General features: G+C 46.8%; 1 long non-coding RNA gene across 1 annotated transcript in view; it reads left to right on the forward strand.

The window, feature by feature from the left end:
- LOC309862550 overlaps window positions 1-23,289 on the forward strand; it is a 133,385-nt gene that overhangs the window by 31,729 nt on the left and 78,367 nt on the right. The window contains exon 2 of the long non-coding RNA XR_014310576.1: window positions 20,557-20,604. This is a non-coding gene — a long non-coding RNA (uncharacterized lncRNA). The remainder of the gene's footprint in view (window positions 1-20,556; window positions 20,605-23,289) is intronic.

Below are 23,289 nucleotides of genomic sequence, written 5' to 3' on the forward strand. Positions count from 1 at the left end.
ACACAGCTTTAATACTTAAGAGTGCTTTTACACATGTACCTTATATGGTCAAATCTTCATTTTTATGAAGAAGTTATTTCTTTATCATCAAAATACAAACAAGGAAACTCAGTATTAGTTTCATAGTTGTGAATGGTAAAACAAGAATCCAAATAAGTTTTCTGACTTCTGAGTTTGGGTCTTTTTCTAATGGTTTGATGCTGGCCTGTAAAGTATCACCAACCCGAGCAATTGGCAAGACAGAGATGAACTTACTGGTTACCATGGCGAAGGAGAACACTGCCTTGACAGAGCCTTGGCCGTGTCTTGGAGGGGAAAAGCAAGGTTGGATTTCATCGGGAATTGTAAGTTTTGTTTGAAATGAAGGAACTTGGTTAGGATTGAGTAAGGGTAGCGATATAACAGTTAAGGATGGGTGAAAACAGCAACGTGACGGGGTCCAAGAATGTTGATACTTTTTTATTTTTAATTATTTATATAGAGAGAGTATGCACGCGCATGTGCTGGTGGGGGGCAGCGGGAGAGTGACAGAGGATCTTAAGCAGGCTCTGTGCAGTGCTCGCTACCCCGACCCTGAGATCCCGACCCTGAGATCACGACCTGAGCCAAAATCAAGAGTTGGACGCTTAACTGACGGAGCCACGCAGGCACCTCAACAATGGTGATGCTCCTTGAAGAGTTGATGATCTTTTGGGAATTTTTTGCGATTAACAATCTAGTTATTTGCTGCCTAGGCAGGTGTCTCTTGGGACAGCAAAGTAATGCTAGTGAAAATGCTGGGATAGTAGTCATGTTTGTGTAGACGGCTGTGTGTGTGTGTGTGTAGGTAATTTCAAAGCAGTGCTCTGGTGTCCAGGCTGTGTATGGAGGGAGAGAACCGAGGCTCCTCGTGTTCCCCTTGAATCGGAATGCACTTATTTCCATAGATATCTTCAGCCTGAATTGAAGCATGGATCACTTATGTCTGGGGTCTGGGGGTGTGATCATCTGATCTTCCCCGTGTTTGAGGTGTCACAATTTTACATCAAGTCTCTGGGTTTTTACCTCTGTAAATACCAAGTTTTCTGATTCTTTTTGCTCAGTGATCATTTGTTAGAATGTTTGATAGAACGGAATGCACAGCAGCACATCAGATTCTGGAGGTCACATATCTGAACACCTTGACAGAAATACTAAGAGAAGGTTTATGTCCCGAGTTTGTAGTCTGCTTCTCAGCCGGAAGTCCACAAGGCCCAGACTGAACCCAGAGACTAGATCCCATACCAAATGTGGAGAGCCCACAGAACCGGGTGGGGTTATCAGCCACGTTAACTTTTTTCTTTGTTTGCTTCTGGGATTTCTAGTGCTATTAATGATTCAAGGGAGGTCGGTGGGGATATAAATACGCAGTTGTTCCTCCAGAATAGCACAAGCCCCCCTCCAGAGGCCGACATTATATCTCAGGCCGCTCTATTTTTGAAGTGTTCTGTCTGATTTGTTCTGTATTCTTGGTATTGTCTGACTTCCCTGCAGGTCTGGGAACCACGGTACCTGGGATTCTTCTAGTCTCACAGCCTCTTGTACAGTGTGATCTGAGGAGCTCTGAGAAAAGCACAGAGCAGTGAAGAATTTCCCTGAGCAGCTAGGATTTGGTTCTTGTATTGGGGCCCAGTTTTTCTCCTTAGAGCACAGACTGATGGGTGAAAACGGGCCGTGGGTGCTGTGAGGATCAACCCTGAAAGCAGGCATTAGTCTATTAAAGGAAGACATTCCTGCTAAGTCATGAGTGGTAATCAGAAGGCTCCTTCCACGAGTACAATACCAGACATTAGGGCTACACAATGATCTACTTTTGGCCAAGATACTCCTCTAGGTCTGTCTAATGCTATTGCAACATTTTAGTGCCACTTGTCAGGTAGAGTTTCGCATCCCACAGTGAAATGTGTAGTATCAAGAGAATTATGTCTGAAGCAAATTAAAATTAAAAAAAAAAAGGAAACAGGTCATTCTTATAAAATCTGTGAAAGGGAGACAGCTTCCAAATGCACACCAACTTAATACACCATAACTACCTGTCCCAGTAGTGAATACTTATGCAGAAAATAAAACAATTTTTCCCTGAGAATTCACTTATACTTTCATTTAATTTAGGAGTTTTTTTAAAAAGATTTTATTTATTTATTTGACAGAAATCACAAGTAGACGGAGAGGCAGGCAGAGAGAGAGAGAGGGAAGCAGACTCCCTGCTGAGCAGAGAGCCTGATGCAGGGCTCGATCCCAGGACCCTGAGATCATGACCCGAGCCGAAGGCAGTGGCTTAACGCACTGAGCCACCCAGGCGCCCCTAATTTAGGAGTTTTTGAAATATGTCAGGCATTGCACATGTTGAAAAATAATTGTCTAAGACCTTGGTTTTCCTTATCATACTGGAAGTAATTAGTCTATCTAGTGAACCCTGCACCTAAGACAAAATCGCTCATGACTACTTCTGCTGCTTTTGTGACTCTGTCACATGTTCCTGTCCCAATCCTGTTTGTGTTCTTCTTCTTCTTCTTTTTTTTTTTTTTAAGATTTTATTTATTTATTTGACAGAGAGAGACAGCGAGACAGAACACAAGCAGGGGGAGTGAGAGAGGGAGAAGCAGGCTTCCACTGAGCAGGGAGCCGGACAGGAGGCTCGATCCCAGGACCCTGGGATCATGACCTGAGCTGAAGGCAGAGGCTTAACGACTGAGCCACCCAGGCGCCTCACCTTTTGTGTTCTTCTGTCCACCAAGTACTTCAGAATCCTGGAGAACACTTGTGTGGGTCTGTGCCCCGAGGGGCTGTATGGATTTTCATGTCTGTGTTGACAATTATTTGGGAAATGGAATTGACAGCTGGGGAGGTGGAGGAGGTGGAGGAGCCCTTGTAAAGTGTCCTCCAGACCGAGGAAGCACGTTGAGACGGAAACACGAAGCAGGCCGCTTGTACTGTTTGCACAGTTTCGCTCGGGGCCCTGACGGGGGGGGGGGGGGCAGGGGCTGCCTGGCCAGGACCCAAGGGCTACGCTTCTCTGCACAGTTAGACCCTAGTCCGCAGCTTTTCTAGAGTGAGGGGCGTTGTGGTGGGGTCAAAGTGTCGTTACCTTAAAGTGGCGCCATCCGTGGGCCAGGGGGGAGCTCAGAACAAGACCCCGCGTTCCAGTTAGTGCGTGCACCAGCCTCCAAGGCCCTGAGGGGGTCATTGCAGGGGCAGGAACGCCGTGGAGCCCCAGAGATGGGGTCAGTGTCGTCCGCACGCCCGGGAGAAAGACTGTCAATGTGAAGACCGAGGAGCCATTTCAGTCGGAGAGGAGTCAGAAAAGAAGATACACGTATCTTAAGGCAAAATATGAGGCAACAGGAAAGCCAGATTTGATTTCCAAAAATTCTGGCCACAGACGTATCTTCTTAAGCACACGTGGGCTGGTGTTGCGGACCACTCCTGTTCATCTTGGTGTTTCTGTGTGGCCGATTCCACAACCTGTTGCTGCAGGTTGGGAAGTCAGCTCTCCGTGGCCCTACAACACGGATCCCCTCCTTGGATAGGAAGGCTCCGCTAAGATAGTCACAGATTGATTACACGCTTTTATACTTTCAAGTCAGCATTCAGTATTGGCAGTCTGTGGAGTAGGAAAAGAATGGTGCCCTACTTATATATAACCCACGTGTGGAATTTCTGCATAGGGTTCTCTATTGACAAGTTCAGTGTTGTATTTGGAACTTTGTATTTCTTATGTTTTATTCATTTATAAGTAATATAGAGGCTATCCATGACCTTCTTTCTTTTTTTTTTTTTTAAGGATTTTATTTATTTATTTGACAGACAGATCGTAAGTAGGCCGAGAGGCTGGTGGAGAGAGGAGAAAGCAGGTCCCCGCTGAGTATTTTTACTACCATCATACCTATTTAGGGCATTAGAATATATGACCATGGAATGAGAAATGGAATTGGCCCCTACATGTTCGAACCCCCATCGCTAAGTGTCACAAAAGAAGACAAGAAAAATGAAAGAAAGATAAAGGTGGAAATATTTTTCATTGTTTAAAAAATAGCATTGAAGTAGGTAGTCATTGATTGACCAAACGTTATGTTCAGAAGACAGTCCGCCTGCTTGACGTCCCCTCTGAGATGCCGCATAGACTTCTGAGAAGTGTAAGCCCCGGACGGACTCTGCATTTCCTTCTCTGAACCTGTCCCCCACCTGAGTCTCCCCATTGCCCCAAGTGGTGCCCTGTTCACCCAACTGTTCCTGCCGGAACTCTGCGAACTGCTCCTGACACACCTGCACACATTCCACAAGCAAGCCCTGTTGGCACGTGCACACAAGTCAGTCATACTGACTTCAGAATGTCTTGAATCCATCCACTTTAGCCACAGAGACTGCCTTTTTCTTAGTACAAGACATTGCTCTGTTCACTGAATTACTGCATTAGTTCCCAACTGTCCCCTTCTCTCTGGCTTGTCTCCTGTCATCCGTTACCCACCCAGAGACAGGGATGATTTAAAAAAATACTTGTCAAACCATTTTCTGTCAAACCATTTCTGCTGGTTATAACTCATCCATCGCTGCCCATTGTACGTGGAGCAAAATCCAAAATCCTTATAATGGGCCACGAAGTCTTGCATGGTAGGACCTCTTTCTTCTTCAACCACTGGGTTTCAGTGTTTTAGCCGACACCGACCAGTTTGCTGAACACATTGTGTGTTCTTGGACTCAGGGCTCTGCTGCGTCTCTGCGCGCCCAGTGCTTGTACGCGCTCTGCTTTCCATCCGGTAGGTCTTAGCGCGAATGTCACCGCTTCGTGAGGGCCTTGTCCCGTAGGTTTCTCTCATTGTGCTCTTTCTCAGTTTCTTGCTTGTTTCATTTCTAACAGGTAATACAAATTTGTAATTTTTAAAATTTATTTGTGTGTTCACTTACGTATTTCTCTCTTCCCCTCCCGTAGGTAAACTCCATGAGAACAGAGACAGAGAGAACAAGTTTCTTGCTCAGTGTCTTGTACATTGAGGGTAATCAGTACATCCTCGAGTGAATCATCTTAGAGATCACTATCTCACAGAAATGTCGGAAATAATAGTTGATTCTCCAGGAGCTCCATAAAAGCTTACTTATTTCAATGATGTAATTCATCCATGGCTCCAGGATTAGCAGCTTGAGTTAGGGGTTCTGGGGGTTCACAGAAGGGGCTATGTAATGGGCCTCGGGAAAAGGGGAGGGAATACTTGGCTCTTATCTTCTTCCATACAGATGTAGCTCTAGGCAAATAATGAAACTGAGAAAGTTTGTCTTCAGCATCTTTATACTTCCTTTCCTGCGGCCTTTATAAAAAAAAATTATTTTTTTCAGTGTTCCAAAATTCATTGTTTATGCACCTTTTAAAATTTTATTTCAATAAGGGACAGAGATCCATTCAGGAGGAGCCAAGGAGAGGGAGACCAGGCAGTGTGCAACCAGGTACAGGCACCAGCTATCACGGAAATAGGAACTGGGAAGCCACAGACAGGAGGCATGATTGACAAAGTGAGGGAAGAACAAGCGGAGATCAGAGACCGAGGCCGAGGGAAGAGATTCAGGGGAGCAGGAGTGCTTAGCACTGTCGGGAGCTGCAGGATGGGGACGTAAGATGAAGACGGCGATTTGGCATTTATGGATTAGGAACCCCAAGAAGAGAGAGTGCAAAGTGCGAGGACGTGGGTCTGTGGCTGCTTGTGCACATGAGTCTGAAGAAGGGCAGAGCTTGCGGGGCAAGTGATGCCTCCGTTGGACGGAGAAACAGGGAGGGTTTTGGGTATTAGAGAAGTCTGGACTTTGCCTCATAGGCAGTGGGGAGCCACGGAAGACAGTTTGGCATTATGAGTGGGACAGGCCGTGGGGGCTGTAGGGTACAGAGTAGTAGGTATCACCTCCCAGCTTCTCCAGAGCTGACCTTGCACAAAGGAGTCTCACTTAAGTCAGTTTGAAGACTTTGTCAGCAGCTCTCAGAAAAGGTTTATTGAAAGAGATTGAAACTCTTGGCGTCAATGAAGGTTCTGGATTATTTATGGATTTAATTTATCCCTGTGATCCACGTCCACAGTTGGCACAGGCTGTCAGGAGTGAGCTGCATTCTTTTCTCCTTGAGAAAGTGGGAAGAGGATTTAATCATAACTGATTTGCTCTAATACAGATTTTAATAAAACTGGGCTGAGCTAGGACTGGGAAGTTGCATAAGCAATTGGAGAGTGAATGGTCCTCTGGGTGTACTCTGTGAACTGGTGTAACTCTTAGGACTGAAATATAGTATTTAATCCAGAGTGCTCACAGGGTTTTCATAAATGCAGTTTAATTTAAAGTCCATGCAAACACATGCAGTACACAAACAGGATTTTCTCGGAATTTTAAGCCTCCCTAATGACTTGGATAAAAATAGAAAATCTGTGATAAATTTGATAGCATGACTCATTTAAATTAGTTTACCTTCCATAGAAATCGAGGTAAAGAGTCTTGACTGAATCCCTCTCTCACTCTTAACATACGCAACATTGTTCTGAGGATCAGTGGGAGGGCCTGAGAGTTATTGCCGTCTGGAGCTTAGAGACCATGTTGTCTAGCTTATCCATTTTGCAACAAGGAAGCCGAGGGTCCCAGAGGAGAAATGACTTGTCCAAGGTGCCTCACTGTTTCATGCCAGAGCTGGGAAAAGAACTGGCGATAGAGCGAAACCTACGTTACTGCAAACGCCAGCAATAAAAAACCAGCAAGAGTAAAATCCTACAAACTCTCCTAACACCGCTCTAGATGGCTTTAACCCTGCCAGAGTTTTCTTTCCCAACATGCCGTTCCTACCATGGGAGAGTCTTCAGTGCATGTATGTGCGTGTGTGACCGTTCCACTCGGGGGTCCTTGAGTTCAGAGACATCTTACCATGTTTACATCCCGAGTGCTCAATGCCTGTAGTGTATAGGTGCTCAGGAAATGCTTATGGATCGAGCAACAGCAACAACAAGTTCAGATAGTCAATAGCCCCGAGTAGAAAATTTAGGTAAGGTTATCCTCTCTCCACTTCCGTCTGTTCTCTGTAACTTTATGGAGAATTTGGTTGACTTGCTATAGCCCAGAGAGACGGTCTGCATCGACTGCTCCCGCTCTGTCCTGGTCCGTGGCTTTGTCCCTGCGTGGCACACTAATCCTCCTTGTTTATTTAGAAGTTACTGACCACTATGTGTTGATATTGTACTGGGCTCTTTACCTATCTAAATAGGACCCCATTCTTCAGGCTCCCAATGTCTTACTCACACTCGTGTCTTCTTCTGACCCACGGTCTCAGCCCTCTGTACTGTTAGCATTTCCTATAGGTGCTGCATATTTGCTAGGCAATAAAACATGCTCCTGTCTATGGTTTTATCATTCTGGGCATGTTGCACACCCACCCAACTGAGGTATAGGGGTTTTGAGGGTAGGAACTGTATCTTCAGCTCCTGTGGGAAGCACCTTAATAGATGTTGGCCAATCATTGAGAGGACTAGGGGAAATATTTTCTAGTGAAACTCAGTAAGTTTTTCTGGTGTAGCTTTTATTTTATATTTTAAGTATTTCGCTCAAATGTTTCTTTTACTACATAGATTCCAGTGAAGGATTGTCTAGTATCGGTCAATATTAAGTTATTCTCTGAATACCCAGCAATATCTAGGAGCTGTATTTATTTTTATTGAGATATAATTGACAAGCAACACTGTATTTGTTTCAGATGTACAATATAGTGGTTTGATATTTATATATATTGTGAAATAATCACTACAATGTCCAGTTAACATATATCACCATACATAATATCAATTTCTTTTCTTGTGATGAAAACTTTATAGGTTTGCTCTTTTGGCAACTTTCAAATATGCGATACAGTGTTACTACCTTTCGTAATCTATTCTCTTAGCAACTTTCAAGTACACAATACAGTATTATTAACTCTAGTCATTATGCTGTATGTGACATCCCATGAATGATTTATTTTATAGTTGGAAGTTTGTACATCTTAACCACCTTCTCTCATCCCCCCCCCCCCCCCCGCCGTTGACTCTGGCAACCATTAGTCTGTTCTCTGTATCTGTGGGCTTGGGGTATTATTTATTTTTTGTTGGTTTCCTTTGGTTCAGATTCCACATTATAACAGTGACACCACACAGTATTTGTCTTTCTGTGTTTGGCTTATTTCACTCAGTGTAAGACCCTCCAGGTCAGTCTACGTTGTTACAAATGGCAGGATTTCCTTTTTTTTTTTTTTTTTTTTGTTAATGGCTGAATAATATTACTATGTATATATCACATTTTCTTTACTCATTTAGACTCTATGATTTTGCTACTGGAATCCACCGAGTCTGTTTGTGACGATGCTACGTGTGGAGGCAGGGCAGGCTGGCTGCGGTCAGGGACTCTGGAATTAGAGAGTGACTTTTGGAAGCCTAATTGCCTGAGTTCATTAAAAGTAAATATCTCCCAGGTGGGAAGACTGGATTCTGTAAAAATTTCCTCAAATTGCAGTGATTTATAGACTTAATACACTGGCAATTAAAGTCTGATTGGGATAGAAGAGTTTATCTGAAAGAATAAATAGATTTTGCAAAGGAGATTGTGTAGAAGTCCATTTAAGAGTCCATTTCCATCAGATTTTAAAGAACAAAAAGCTATCGTAGTTAAAATAATTTAGTACTCATACACAGATTGAAAAATACAGTATTCTTTTGTTGGTTTTATGTATGTGTGTATGTCTCATGTAATACGTGTGTAAAAAATGCCTATAAACAGTCCCATCCTGCTGTCATTTTTCCGTGGAGCTAGTGGTGGAAAAGCCTTAAAAATGCATTTCCCCGTCCTGTTCCCAGGGAGAGCAAGAAAAGAAATTGGATTGTCCTGAAAGAAAGACATTGGGACGTATTTCACCAAACCATGGCCCTTTCACATAAAATTTTTTTTAACTGTATGATTCCAGAGATAACATAAAAACAATGACAAAGGGCAGATTGTTTCCTCTATAAATATTGTTGAAATGACTAGTTAGCAATTTGGAAGAAAAATCAGTCTAAACCATTTGATAAGATAAATATCAAAGGAAAAGCATAAATCTCAAACCATAGTCCTGAATGAAGAAAACACGTTCAGGATTTGTCATACTCTGGAGGGGGCATACTTTACAATGCTTGGGGGTTAGGCAGGACTTAATGGTGACTTCATAGCCCATAAAGGCCTACAGTAATTGTAGGGTTTCTGTCCAGCGCGGTGGCCCTAACAGCATCTGGCACATAGTAGGTCCAGTAACTCCTTATGGGCTGTGGGGATGCACGGATGTTTGAGGGAATGTGTAGACCCTTTGGTCTGATAAGCTGGGAGAGTTCTCTGTGCCCTTGTTCATGCTTTGGCTCTCCGGACCCTGGGGAGCAGAGATGAAAAGACCCCACAGGGTCATCAGATACCGTTTCTGACACTTGTGGGCTGTGCTGTTCTTTGTGTTCATGGGATAAAGGTGCCGATGAGGAGGAGAGCCTGGAATCAGAGAGAAAAACACAGCTCTCTCAAGGATGTCGTAGGGGGAATGGGTTGTTGGGGAGAGAAGGTGAATTTCTAAATGTTCTTTAAGTGTTTACAATCCTCCTCCTCTTTTGTGGTGACAAATAAAATGATGGTCTCTCTCACACCATGTCACTTTCTCCAGCTACAAAGTAGCTAATAGAGAGTTAAAAACTGAAAAAGGAGTTCTTTCTTCTGGAGTTTTGTTAATTTTATAACTGCTTGATTACAGGGATCAAGATAGAGGATTGCACTACAATAACAGCTTGTTTGCTTGCCTGACTTCCTTCCTGAAGGCTGGCCTTTTTCTCTTTCACCCCTGTATCCTCCACACGAAGCCTATGACTGTTTCAGACTGGAAACTTGAAAACGAATCAGTACCTACTGTGTGCTTTCAGAGAGCTCTCAGTGGAGACCTGTAAGACACAACCCTTGCATTGGAATTTATCACGTGAGAATATCTGGTCTTTATTGGTGTTTTCCTTGTGGCTTTGCGTTTTCAAAGAATGTTCGGTATTAGGCTTCTACACGTTAATTAGCTTTGGAGACACACGAATCCAGAATACATAACCGTCATTTGTCTGGTCCCCATTCGTGCACTGAGTTCATCATTGTTTTATTTTGAGCACAGCTCCTTCTTCCCCCGGTGCCGTGGAGTTATTAATAGTGATCGGAGCTTCCCAGCGTCAGTCAGCAGCACGCCTGAAAGGGATGTTCAAAAGCGATAGGAAGGATTCATCTCCCGAGTAATCTGTACGCCAGGGAGTGCCGCTCCTTAGAAATCCTGTTCTTTGTGGCTGACGTGGTCCACGAGAGGGTTGGCGTGGGCAGGGAGCTACGGCAAACAGGGCAGACAGGAGGAAACTGCAATGTACAGCCAGCGCCCTTCTCCCCCACCCCGGGGCTGGCGGGCGCTAAGGGGCTGGGTGCAGGCACCGGCTGGCTGTGGGAAAAAAGAACGAGGCAGGTCGCAGACCAGAGCACCCAGGTGGTCACGGAGCAGTCCTGGAAGACGGTCTAAATGCAGAAAGCAGACAGCAGAGCATATGGGAGGTGATTACATGTAATGATTAAGAGGGGCAGCTTGGAAAGCAACCCAGGTGTCCAACAATGGATGAATGGATAAGCAAAACGTAGTGTATACACACAGCAGAATATTACTCAGCCTTTTTTTTTTTTAAAAGATTATTTATTTATTTATATGGAAGAGAGAGAAAGAGACAGCGAGAGAGGGAACACAAGCAGGGGGAGTGGGAAAGGGAGAAGCAGGCTTCCCGCGGAGCAGGGAGCCCCACTCGGGGCTTGATCCCAGGGACCTGGGATCATGACCTGAGCAGAAGGCAGATGCTTAAAGACTGAGCCACCCAGGCACCCAAATATTGCTCAGCCTTAAAAAGGAAGGGATGTGCCTCAGCGTAGATGAACCCTGAGGAGATTATCGTAATGGAAATGAGGCAGTCACAGAAGGACAAATACTGCATGACTCCACTTCCATGAGGTTCCTAGATCAGTCGAATTCAGAGACAGAATAGAGTGATAGTTGCCGGGCGCTGGGGGAATGGGGAATGGGGGATTGTTTAATGGATACAGAGTTTCAGATTTGCCAGATGAAGAGTTCCGGAGATTTGGTTGAGTAACAACGTGACCACAGTTAACATGACTGAACTGTGCACTTAAAAATGGGTGATATGGTCAATTTTATGTTTCATGTATTTTCCCGCAGTTGAAAATTTTTAAAAAAATCAGAGATGATCTGAAAGAAAAAAGAAAGGCATTTTTGAAGACAGGTTGCCTGAGTTCAAATCCTGGCCAAGACACTGACCAATGGGTGTCTTTGGCAAATCAGGTGACCTCTTTGGGGTTTGGTCTTCTTTCTAATATGGAGGTTATGGCTCTAGTACCTATACTGTTGGCTTCTTGTGAGGATTAAATGAGATACTATAAGCAGAGCCCACAACACTCAGAAGACACCACGGTGTAAGTTTTCACCACGATTATTGGGAGAATATGTAACCCTTCGGGTGTGCAGCGGGTGGCTTGCTTTGTGGTGTCTGTGCCGTGTGTACTGGGGCTGTCAAGAACAAGGTCGAGCTCCGGCCAGCGTCAGCAAGTATTTCTGGAGTACACGCAAGCAGCCAGGGGCAGTAACGTGGTCCTGCTTGCAGTGTGGGGCATGTGCTGTTAAGTTTAAGGTGAAAATCCAGTTACTTGAGTTGGGATACAGGAGAGGTACTTGGTCGGAGGCGTATTGCAGTTGCGCAGTCATTTGTTAGAATTATGGTGCCACAAGGTAAGAACTAGATTAACAACTAGAGTAACTCTATGGACGAAACTTTCCCGATTGCCAGAGACAGAAATTCCAACTCAGCCTCACTTGAACGTAAGCCTGAACACTTTGCAAAGGAAAAGCTAGTCGCACACCTCACTTCAGGCACGGTTGGCCCCAGATGTTCCAATGATGTTGGAAGTCAGTTTCTTGGCAACCCAGCTCTGCTTTCCACTGTATTGATGTCACCCTTAGACAATTCTTCATGACGCTGGTGATACAGCCGCTAAGGCCCTTGGTTTCTAGTCTATCAACTTAGCGCTCCTTCTTCCTCTTTCTTTCCCTCCCCCCTTCTTTTCCTCTCTCTCTTCCTGAACCCCTTCATCCAAAAAGCCAGTACGTGGAACTGTGCAAGCGAGGGGTCTTTGCTGGGGGCTGAGGTGGGAAGCTGTGGTGGCCCAGAGCAGATGGTCCAGCCCCGTGGGGTTGAGAAGGGAGTCCCCATGGACGTGACGAAGCCCATGGGGGCCAAGGAGCGCATTCCAGCAGGAGGGTGGTCCCAGGAGGGCAACCAGAGCGCCCAGGGAAAGGGCTGCCCGGTGTCTCGTGGCACAGCCGGCGTGAGGCACGTTCATTCAGCACAGGTCGCTGGAGACCAGGCGAGTGGGGAGAATGGCTGCACGTGGTGAGGAGGGTGCCGCGAAGGACGATCGCTCAGGACGAGGCGTCGCAGCCGGGGAAGGGTGGGGGGCTCGCCGGTGGGGCGCGGGGCTCGGGAAGGGTGTCCGAGTGCAGGCGTGGTGTCGAGGGTTTCCGTGTTCGCGGCGCGAGGGAACCGTGCTACGGAAAGGAAAGGAGAAAAGCCAAAGCGATCCTGTGAGACGGGCTGGGACTGGATCGTCTGTCTTTGTCGGCGGTGAGTGGTCGCAGACAGACAGACGGAGCCGCAGATGTGAATGTGAGCGCGGGCCGAGGTGGGTGTGCACGTGTGCACCGCTGCCTGCCCGGGCTCCGGATGCCGGCCCGGCCGAGAGGGAGCCGGGTCCCCAGGGCGGTGGGTGACAGCGGGCTGGGGAGGCCGGACGCGGAGCCCGGAGCGAGGAGCGGGGAGGAGGGGGAGGTCGCACAGGTCAGAAGGACTCAGGATCCGTGTAAAGGGCTCCGGCTGGCCACACGGGGGACAATGAACAATGACAGTGACATGTCATGCCTCCTGAGTCAGATCAGGGGACCGTGAGTTCCAAGGGACACAAACTGAAAGCCGGTGGCCGTGAAGAGGCCCCCCGGTTTCTCCCGTCCGCTCCCACCTCTTGCAGGAGGCGGATCCCGACAGACCCGCACGCCCTTGTGCCCTGCTTCCCGCTGGGGTTTGCCGTGATCGGTGACAGCAGGTGAGGGGCGCAGGGCCGCGGCGTGCGGCTCGTTGCTGGCCGGGTGAGTCGGGCCGGCAGGGCTGGCTTCGGCGCGGCCGTCTCTGACGTCTGCAGCCCCCACGGGTCGTGCAGAACCTTCCCCCGGGCCCTGGGGTGGCTCCCCACGTCTGCAGTGAGTCCTCGTCCCTTACGGGTTTCCCTCAACTCTGTCTACACCTCCGTACGCCCCTCCATTACGCCCTCTTCAGGCAGCTCTGTTTCCTCCCTGAGCCTGGCTGATACGGGGGCCTGCGGGGGCACGGCGTGGGGGCACGGCAGTATGAGCAGAAAGAAGGACAGACAGAGCGGGCAGATGTCCCCGGCAGCCGATGCTGACCGGGTGCCAGTCCCCGGTGGGAGCCTCCGGTTACCTCCCCACGGGCCGCTGAGCCCACCGCTATCCCGTGACCTAAGGGATGGAAGTCACCTTGGTGACTAGAGGGGCATTTTGTCCCGGTGTTTTATGCAGATTCTCCTCTAAAAAGGAAGGACTCCTTAAATTTACGCTGGAGAGTCAGACACTCGCCCTCACCTTCAGTCTAGGAGGTGGTGGCCCTACGCTAGGAAGGAGTCGCAGTTCAGCATGTTTCAGGCCTTTTGAATTAAACGGTCTCTGGGATTTCTTCCGAAGACGATGGAGTACAAACAGCCCTGTCCGGGGATTATCTTCTCTCAACACCAGTATCGCTGGGCAAATCGTGAGCGGGGACGTTCTGACCCCTGCGACCTGTCCGTTTCAGCCGCTTCTTCTTGGGTTGTTCTGGAAATCAGCCTCAGACAAGGACGTAAAGTAGACCCTCCTCACGTCCCGTCAGCTTGGAGGTGTCCCTTGTTGCAGTCTCTGACAGAGTGACACTTCCGAGTACAGCCTGCTGTGAGCGGGCGGTGCTGCCGTGAGGTACGGGCCGCTAAGCACCCCTGGCACAGAGTGACCCCGTTAAGTTACCCTGTAGCCCCGACTAAGGGAGCTCAGACCAGAGTCGGTATTTAAGAGTGCTCCTTTTAGGGCACCTGGGTGGCTCAGTGGGTTAAAGCCTCTGCCTTGGGCTCAGGTCATGATCTCAGGGTCCTGGGATCGAGTCCCGCATCGGGCTCTCTGCTCAGCGGGGACCCTGCTTCTTCCTCTCTCTCTGCCTGCTTCTCTGCCTACTTGTGATCTCTCTCTCTCTCTGTCAAATAAATAAATTAAAAAAAAAAGAGCGCTCCCTTTAAACTGAATTCTTACTGTTGGTAGAGCACCCAGAACCGTTTCCTAATCCTGCTGGGAATAGCAGAGGAATCATATACTGGGCCCCCCTTTCCAATGTGGGCAGGGAAAATAGGTCCTATTTACTAGGAAGCGTCACTTAAATTCCCTTTGGGTTTCCACTGAAGTCCTGCACGCAACGTCCTCAGTCATGGCTGCAAACTTAAGACGCCAGAGCACCATTTCCATGAAGAGTCACATCCACCCCTCGCTGTTTTCGACTTTGCAGTAACTTTCTAGAACACACGGTTTTAATTAACACTGACTTACAGGAGTTAAGGTCAAAATTCCAGGTAGGCCGGTATAATTTGATTGTAGAAGGAGATCTTAGATTTCTTTTATGAAGTTTTTTGCTGCTCTTGCCGCCTTTTAGTGTGGAGATGTCTGCGGGGGTGGAGGGTTAGCCTTATCAGGTAGACTATTTTCATGTAAATGTGTTAAAGTTTATAATAAAATACCGTGCAGGTGGTCCCCAGGCTAGGCACGGCCTAATTTGTGAATGTGTTTCTCAGGCGTAGTGCCTATTGCGCAATAGCCGTTCCCCAACCTGCCTCACACCAAGCTCCTTGCCTCTTCGCCCCTTCTTGCCGTCTGCTGGCTCCAAAGGACGATCTTGGGGTCCTTGGCCGCTAATGCCAGCTCAAGTATGACTTGGGTAGATTTCTGACCTACCACCCCTTTTCCATGGCATCCTTTCTTCCTCTTGAAGCAATGGCTCATGCAATACAGTTCCTACATTGCTCTGAACTCTGCTAATGCTTCCTCAGGCAATTTTCTCATATAAATGGGATCGTGTTTAAGACCATGAATCAGACAAGTTCAGGTCTCGATTCTACCACTTATCAGCAGCACGACTTTGCTTTCTATGCCTCAGTCTTCTGATGTATAAAATTGAGATGAACAATGTAATTATTCTTATTTCTTAGCCATGTTAAGAGTGTCTTGTAAAACGTAAGCTGGACAGTATGGTGGGGACATATGGTAGGTGCTTAAAAATGTGATTTGTTGCTGCGAGTGTTATTATTTTTGTTTTAGTTTCTTCTTTATTTTTCTTTCTTGCTCTGTTCTCTCTTTTCTAATTTTTACTCAGGTATTTGAAAAAAACAGATTTTTCCCCCTTTTGGATGATCTCCCCCCATTTCTGTGTTTTTCAAGCTGGGGCACAGGCCACAACAAGCAGTGTCCCCAGCGAGGGCTGACCTGGGCGAACTCTGCTTTGTTCTTCTACTTCTCTTTACCACTTACTAGTCCTGAGTGAGCCCTGTTTGTAGCTGCTGAAGGTCAGAGGAATGCTGGAGAGTCACTTAAATCAAGAAAAGGGAAAAGCTCTGCTTGGGTGGGGAGGATGAGAGCATCAGATGTACTAGCAGTGATGCCGCAGCGGAACGTTTCTAACAAGGCTTCTTCAGAATTCCAGGGTTTCGACCTTAGTCCCCATCCTCTTCAAATTAAATCTGCTTTTGGATTCTTAAAATTTTTCAAGATACTGTTAGTGGGAAAAGCAAATTGGTTTCTTAATTGATTTTATTATTTTTCTTATTTGTATAATTGTTACTATTGTGATGATCTATTATTTTGTGTTGAAATTGTCTAGCATCTTAGTTTTATTCCACATTAAATAGGCCTTTGTGTTGGAGTCCATAAAATCATTTCTATGGGGAAAATAAGTTCTAAGTCCTTAAGACCTAACTAATGAAAGAGACTTTTAGAAGGTTACAAGTTTGTAAAGGGAGGACCAAACGTATAGTAGAATATGTGTAATGGAGGTGATCTTTTACTGGGCCCAACCACCGTCTGTCTAGATAAGATGTTTACTAGGGGAGATGCAAGAACTCATTTAATGTCAAATGGAAGTGCTATTTCTCTGGAATTGGACTGGCTTTTGTATTAGTCAGGGTTCTCCAGAGAAACAGAACCAATAGGATATAAACACACACACACACACACACAGACACACAGACACACTGATTGAGTAAAGAAATTGGCTCGTGCAGTTTTGGAATCCAAAACCTCCTACGATCCGCTGTCTGCAAGCAGGAGAACCAGGATATCTATCTGGTGATAAAGTTCATTTCGAGTCTGATGGCCCAAGAGCTAGGGGACCATGGGTGGAAGGTCTGAGAAGCTTGGCTCCAGTCTGTGAGGACAGGAGAAGACGGATACCCTACTCACAGGAGAGAGAACTTATGCCTCCTTCTCTTTTTTGTTTTATTTGGGCGCCCAGAGGATCGGAAGATGCCCCGCCAGTGATGAGGGTGGGTCTCTTCTCAGTCAACTGAATGAAATGCTGATTTCTTCTACAAACACCCACACAGATACACCCAGAAATAATACTTTACCAGCTCTCTGGGCATCTCCTAGGCCTGTCAAACTGACACACGAGATTGACCATCACAACTTTTAATCCCTTTTATACGTGGGAGTCTCATCCTTTAGCTTAGGCTCACGCTTACGACTGAGTTGAGTACAAAGGCTGTCATCACGGATGTTTATTGCCTTCAGTACGATATCGAAAGCCAGTTTCTAAATTTCTAAAAATATAAACAAACACAGAATTTGTTTGGTCATGTTCTTAAATTGGAGAGGTTGAAGAACTGTTGCAGACTTACTTTGGGACTGTTTGAGCGATTTACCCACATTCAGCCTGTTTCCATTATGCTTGCCCACCCACGGGTTCCGTCAAATCAAGAATGTTAACACCAGGCATTTAAAAGGGAAAGGAAAAAGAGATTCCTGAGAGAGAATTCATGCCAATTCTTGAATTTTCTTACTTCTCATCCCAAGTTACTGCCGTCCTTGGCAGGCGAGTAGTCCTCAAATGTGGTTCACGTACCGGGTAACCATTTGAACTTTCTGGGACAGGCACAGTCCTGGGGGCCACCCAGACTTTCTGAGTTGGAATTTCTGGAGTTTGGTGTTTGGCAAATTGCATGGTTAATGGTCCCCAGAATGGTCTTTATGAACCCTGCATTTGAGAACCACCGATGCAGACATTCTGCCTGAGGATGTATGTGGTTGACAAAGAATGTGATGTAAATGTCCCCTTTTGAGTCAGGATTTGGTTTGGCTGGACCTCCATTTTTTAGATTCTTGAGTTCTTGGATGTGGATTCGTCAGCGACTGTAATGTTAGTTTGTGCGGGACGCCATCCAACACACTGGGGAAGGGGTGGCTTAAAGAACAGGAACGCATTTTCTCACGGTTCTGGAGGCTACGAGTTCAAGAGCAAGCTGTTAGCAGGGCTGGTTTCTGGTGAGGTCTCTCTCGTCGGCCCACAGGTGGGGGTCTTCCTTGTCTTTACACGGTTGGCTCCGTTTATAAGTGTTGTCTGTGTCTTAATCTCTCCTTCCTATAAGTACCTCAGTCATACAGGGTCGGGGCTCATCCGCTGTACCACTGTAGAGGCGCGTCTCCAGATACAGTCACGTTGCAAGACACTGAGAGTTAGGACTTCAACATGTGAGTCTGGGGGAGGCAATTCAGCCCATATCAGTCTACATGGGTCTCAGAACCTTCCATAGCAAGTGCAGCACGAGCACTGCAGACTTACGACCCGGTTCCCTCTGCGGTGGTCCCTGTGTCTCTCTCCTCTGTGGCGGCAGGAGAAGGTGAGAACAGCGACACTTGCGTTTCCTTGGCTCTGTTCGCAGACGCTCCATTTCTCCGACTGCAGGAGAGTCTAACTACTGCTGAGTCAACGGCTTTCCTGACTAAGAATGGTAGTTTCTGAAAGAGACACGGAGCCAGAAGTCTCTTCATAAGTAATTCTGAGATGCCCTTTCTTGTGATTTTTTTTTTTTAACCGGACGACACCTGCACTGATCATGCAGTAGCAGCGGTGGCTGAGGCCAGTGGCTCCTCAGCACGAAGTAAGGCAGCGGCACTGGTAGTCACTGTGTGATTTCCTTATTGTGCACTTGCACGGAAGGAGAAAAAATGCCAGTCCCACTTAAAAATGCCCTTGCGGACGTGGTAAAGACGATTCGGCCTGCTCAATTTCAACCTTTGAGCATCCCTTTTTTTTAGGAATATAGGTGACAAAACGGAACGTATGCATAAAAGTGCTTCTGGTGCACATGGACTCGGTGGTGGCTGTTTTGAAGAAAAGCACTCATAGGATTGAACTGTGAGCCAAACTAGCGCTCCCCCCCGCCATGAAACACCATTTTAACTTCAAAGAACCAGTGATACATGAACTGCGTTTCTTCAGACCCCGTAGCTGGCAGACGTGTTCACAAAGAGGAATGGAGTGAGCCCGTCACTTCGTGAAAAGCGACTGACAATGTTTGTTGTCCATGACAGAATTCAAGCTTTCAAGTGAAAATTGGAATTTTGGAAAACTTGTATCTTTTACTGTGAGCTTGATAGCGTACTAGCATTTGAAGATTTTGCTAGTGAGGTTGGTGATGACCAGATGTGATTTTTTTTTTTTGTAGCTGTAATGAAATGCGTCAGTATTTGGGAAACCCGTGTGATTCATGGAGCCACCGTTTTCCAAATGACCAATGCACGATGCTGCAGAATCAGGTGTGGGGGACGATCCCCTCAAAGTGCGAGACGAGCCAACACGTTTTTATGTAGCAGTTTATTAGAAGATTTCAGATTCTCCATGCAGCCAAACTTTAAGAAGCTCTAATTGTCAAGTTTTGCCATATTGTTGGAGAAAAACATTCACAATTATCTGAAAGGATTATTACAAATGCTCTTTCCTTTTCCAAGCCTCATCTGAGTGACGTTGATTTTCCTTTATTTACTTCAACAGAAAATATGTGGAAGTAGATTAAATGCAGAAGCAAACAGGAAGATCTTCTACTTAAACTAAACATTAGAGATTGCAAAAAATAGAAAAACATGCCGTTTTCTGATTCTGTGTTCAGGAATTTACATAAAATACACAAATATATTTTAATTAACATGGAATGGGTTTATCATTGCTATTTTATTTTAAGATTCTATTTATTGTTCAGAGAGAGAGAGAGAGTAAGTGCATTGGCAGGGGAGCAGCAGGCAGAGAGAGAGGGGGGAAGCAGGCTCCTTGCTGAGCAGGGAGCCCGATGTGGGGCTCCATCCCAAGACCCCGGGGTCATGACCTGAGCCGACAGCAGACGCTTAGCCGACAGAGCCAACCAGATGCCCCTCTCCTTGCTATTTTAAAATGAATTGATAAATACGTATTTTAAAAAGTTTCTCACTTCCAATCTCTAATGCAGTGATACCCGCGCACATAGGCCACTGAACAAGGCTCTTTGGAAGCCCCAGTCATTTTTAACAGTGTAAAGGGTCCTGAGGTCCAATAGTTTGAGGACGACCGAATTCGACGTCTTTCTAACTACATTGTGGTAATTGGTTTAGAGTTAAACTTTGATTCATGGTACACTTGGAGCCAAATATATTCACTTTCTGAATGCTAAACATGGTTTGACTTTTGCTTTTTTCTCATTGGGAGCACACTCAGATTGGTATTCTATACCAAACGATGTTCATGCGTAGAGTAATGCCTGTCCTACCTCTCCTAATTCCAAGTAAGGTCAGCTAATCATGAACAAACTGCAAAACAAAAAGCCTTTTATAAAAACTACTGTTTTTGAGAGCTTTGTTTTAGTCTAATAATGATGTACTGAAAGAGCAGAGACTAAATCCTGTAGTAATGCCCTGGGAAATCTTGCCCTAAATGCGCTTTTTCCTCCTTCTGCTTCTATTTCGTCTTTTCCCACTTCACAGAGGGTTTGTTTCTTTCTCCTTCTCGTCTTTCCTTCAGACTTCTCTTTTATTCATTTCCCCCCGTTTTCCCCGTCTTATTCTCACGGGAGGCCATTTCCCCTGCGCCGCAGTGTGATTTCTGCCGTGTCCTCTAAGACAGCTGCTGAGTCAGCACGTGTGAGCAGGGCCCTGACAAGGGGTGGGTGCGTCTGTACAGTCCCCGCGCCGGGACTTCCGCAGACTTCTGCTCCGCACGTAGAATTCAGCACCGGGGTCTATCCTGGGCAGGTGGTGAAGGAAAACTTGCAGCTGCTAGAAGAAATGACTTCAGAATAAGTCCTCTGGTTATACCGTGTTCTTCATAGATTTCTTTTTTATTTTCCCTCTAGTCCAGAAGTCACTCCCGAGCCGGCCTGGAGCTGAGCGCGAAGCAAAAGGTACGTTTTCTTCCCTTCTGCATGTTCCTTTAAAATGCCGTGGTTTTGCCGGATGCTCTTATTTTTTTCCAAAGAGAACGACTTGTTTTGGGAAGGTAAGGATAGTCCCAGAAGCAAAGTATCTTGAGATTTTCATTTACTTTGCTTCTACAATAGCAAAACCGAAAGGGGAGAAGAAATCCTTGAAATGAAATGGAACGGGAGAGATTCTAGAAACCCAGTGACAGAAGCGGAGAATTTCCCAGGGCGTACGAGCAATTCTGAAAGCAAGGTCAGAAGATAATGTACCAGATTCAGTTCTCTCATTTTTTAAGCCCTTCACGGTGAAGGGATTTGTTTCTATCTCAGTTCCTGTGTTCAGTAAACTTTAGTCTCCCGGGATCCGCGATAGAGAGCGACCCTCACCTGTGACCCATGGTGAATCAGCTAAAAACAGGGGCTCTGGGTTAGAAAGAATTGGTTTCAGTTCCTGGTTCGGTTACTTTACTAGCGATGTGACCTTGGACATGTTTGTACCAAGAAGGTGATTGTACCTCCTGGAGTAGTATACTTTAAGGATAAAACAGGATGAGATAACATCTGTGGCAACACTTATATCCTAATGCCTAATGTAAAAAAGACACTTCATTTTTAAAATCCTATATTATTTCATTGGTCCTTTAGGTACACAAAACAATGCAAAATTTGAAATGCCAAAATCTTAATCCCCAGACACACACACAGACACACACACACACACACACACACTCTTACATATATTTAAATTATGTTAATTACTGGTGATATATAGGGCAATGATACACATAGATTTATTAGAATTTGGAGACGCTGTTAAAAAATTATTATTCTAATGTCAATGTTTGAACCTGTTGGAGTACTTTCCTAACCTTTTAGGATAATGGACTTATTAACTCGGAATACCTTTCTTGATGTCAGTTGTTAGAGAAAAAAACACTTCAAGAATGCAAAGCTTCTTAGAGGTGCTTATGGAGATTAAAAGAGGTAACATCTGTGAAAACTCTCAGCCCAGTGCCTGAATGCGCGGGAGCCGTATTTACTGGTGAAACACTGCTTTCCGGGAAGAGGACGGGCAGAACGGCTTCCAGCCCAGACTTAACACTCAGCAGCTCATCACCGCGAACACCCACTGAGCCAACACTGCGCTCTGGGCACAGTCGCGAGCGCTCCTGAATTCTCCCCGTGGCCCTCCGACGAAGTGTGCTTGCGCCCCAGGGTCAGTCAGCAGAATGAAGTTACACCAATAACTCGCACAGACACAATCTGACATGAAGAACTGTTAACTGGTTGTAAGGGTAACTAGGTAATGGAGAGGCCGAAGCACACGGGTAACCGGGTAATGGAGAGCCCGAAGCCGTGCGGGCGGGCAGAGCAGTCACCAGTCACCGGGAAGCCGGTCTCACCCCAGGGCTGAGGCGTCAGGGGAAACAGATGGCATTATGAAAACGTCTTAGATCCTTCAGGGAAGGGCCCCACGGCGTTGAAATTCAGGCCTCTGAGGACAGGGCGCCGGCCGGCTCTGTAGGTGCGGCCGGTGTCCCAGAGCAGGGACAGAAAGATGGGCTGGGAGAGGAGAGAGAATAATCTAGCAATGGGTACCATGCTTAGCTCCCTTTTGTAGAGAGGGAACTGAGGCACAGGCGTGTTCAGCTCTGTTTGCCCAGTGCGGTGGTCGGACTATTTGTGTCCCCCTCAAATTCAAGTCCTAACCCTTCCCGGTGATGGTACCGGGAGGCGGGGCCGTGGGGAGGTGCCGGGTCCCGAGGGCTCTGCCGTCATGGACAGGACTAACACTTTCGCAGAAGGGACCCCGCAGAGCTTCCTTAGTCCTTCCACCACGAAGGACCGTGACACGTGGCAACCCCCCCCCCCGGCCGTGTCGGCCCCCTAACGTCTAGTGTCTAGAACCGTGAGAAGTCTATTCTGTTTTCCATGAGCTACGCGGTGTGTGGTGTTTTGTTACACCTCCTGGATGTACTAAGACACCCATCGAGGGTGAGGCAGGGTCAGAAAGAGCCCACTTGGCTCCAGACTTTATGCTCTTAACGTCTTGAGTAAGTGGCCGGGCCCAGGGGCTGGGCGAGAGAAGCTGGGAGCAGCAGCTCTGGAGAGCCCCCGGGGCCTGGCGGAAGGTCCCAGGAGATCTGTGTGCGGGGACGGGGGAGGTCAGGGCTGCAGGCTGGGCGCTCCGAGGCTCTCTGGGGCCTTTCGCTCTCGCATGGTCCGTAGACTGGGGACAGGACCCGGAGCAGGAGGGGCCTTGGAGCTCTAGAAGTCGCTGAGATAGGACCAGGAGCCACTCCTCCATAGAGCAGACCGTTTTCATGCTTTATCTCCGCTCTGTGTTTACTCTGTTTGCTTAGAAGTGCCAAGCATTGCGGTCTTCCTAAAGACTAAAGGAAGGGCTTTATGTGGGAGTTTTGCTCAGAACTTTAAGGGGGAGCTGGCCTGGAGGCTCGCACGGTAGCCGTTCCTTGGCCAGTGAATATTCTGTTGCCCGGTGTAGCACCCAGTGAGCGAGCTGAAGTCCATAGAAGGCTCTTCTGTCCCCTCTCCGTTAGCCTTACCTTCTCCTCCCACAAGTGTCTTTTCAAGATGAATAACAATATTAATAGTAAAAATAGCAAGCAATCAGTGTTCTGGTTGCTTTGCAAAGATTCAGCGGTT

Source organism: Mustela nivalis (genome assembly GCF_964662115.1).
Source record: "Mustela nivalis genome assembly, chromosome: 4".
Lineage (NCBI taxonomy): Eukaryota > Metazoa > Chordata > Mammalia > Carnivora > Mustelidae > Mustela > Mustela nivalis.